Raw genomic sequence first — 1,789 nt, forward strand, 5'->3', positions numbered from 1 at the left:
AAGTGAAAATTCAAGTACAATTAACTTTATACAAATTAATAATTGAGAGCTGTTAGATAATAATTTAGTCAAATATATTAAATTATTTAATGACTCTTAACTATCAATTTTATATCAAGTTTTACTTACATATTATTGCTGATCAACTACCCAACTAAAAATGATAATATTTGCTAGTCAGAAAGATTGATCTAAAAATAATGAAAGATCAAGGGAATAGAAAGTTGAATAAATAAATTAATTAAATTTGCCTGGGGTTCCTGGTAGGTTTCTTTTCTTTTTATTGGTTTGTTGTTGCTGCTGCTTGTTTTCTTGATGAACTTCTTCTTCTCCAGTGTTTCCAGAAGAGAAGCTTCCATCTTCATTACCTGACATATTGTTTGACATTTTTGGATACAATACAAGCTTCTTTTTGTGTTGAAGAATTAGAAAGCAAATTGTTGTGGTTATGTTACAAATAAATGTTGTAAGCAGGTTTTTCTTTATTTGGCCTTATATAAATATATAATCTTCATTACAAGACAACAAATAGGTAAATGCCCCTAACTACCTTGCTAACTTCTTGCTTTATTATTATATTATTATTGTAATATCCTAATTAAATAACCAATCAATTTCTCATTAGCTCATGCATCCACAGATTGTTGGACCCTTGTATATATATTAAAATAAAACAATTGACCTATATATGATGGATTTTTAATTTAAAACTCCCGGCCCTTTGATCTACCTTTTTCATTAGAAATTAGCATAAGATTTTATTTCCATGATCCATAATATGATTATGTTAAGTATTGATTTATGGATTTAATATCTATACATTGTCAATGTAAAAAAAAATTACTGATATTATTTAAAAGAAATATTTCTAAGCATATTATATTGACTTTAATCCATATATGGCTTAACAATATTGGATCAGATAAAATTTAATTAATATTATCTTAAAATTAGATGAACCTAGTTGAATGTCATAAATTAACTCAAAAATTGAAGGTTGTCTCATGTTTAAATATAATGTGGAAGAATATAAATGGATGACAAGGCAAAAGTTCTAATAATGTTTTACTAATTAGTGCAGCCATTGAAGGTTAGTGTTACTAGCTACTAAACTCGGATTTGTTTTTAAACGAGAAAATAACTATCATCATAATAACGAAGACGAAATCTATCTACGTCTCATTTGATCCATATATACGATCGATGGAAACAAGCAAAGTAATAAGAATCTTCAAATAAAAATTAGAATGAAGCAAATATGTACTAATGACATAAAAGAGGTTGCTACCGAGTTAACCTAAGCTACATTATTCAAGCTTTAATTTGCCATAATGGCAACGACATTCACTAAGGGTATCCTATGGCCTCCTTCATATAAATTAAAGCAAAAATAAATGTAATGATCTTTTCAACATTTACTTAGATTATGGGTAATGCTAGGGAGACAAAAAATACCGTCAGAACTTGCCTTATTTAACATTCATTAATTGTCGCAACAATTAATAAATGCTAAATAAGGCAAGTTATGACTGTTTTTGGCTAATTTTCTTTAGTTACCAAACATTTCCGTAGATTATAATACCTTTATACATATATGGAAATTATTCAAATATAGTGTTATCAGAATTGTTTTATAAGTAAAAAGAATTAGCTAAAAACAACAATACTTGCCTGATTTAGCATTATATTGTAATAATAGTCATGCTAGAAAGACAAAAAAAAAGTCAGAACTTATCTTATTTAATATTTATTAATTAATTATTATAATAATTAATAAATATTAATAACA

The sequence above is a fragment of the Arachis ipaensis genome, chromosome B06 (assembly GCF_000816755.2).
Source record: "Arachis ipaensis cultivar K30076 chromosome B06, Araip1.1, whole genome shotgun sequence".
Lineage (NCBI taxonomy): Eukaryota > Viridiplantae > Streptophyta > Magnoliopsida > Fabales > Fabaceae > Arachis > Arachis ipaensis.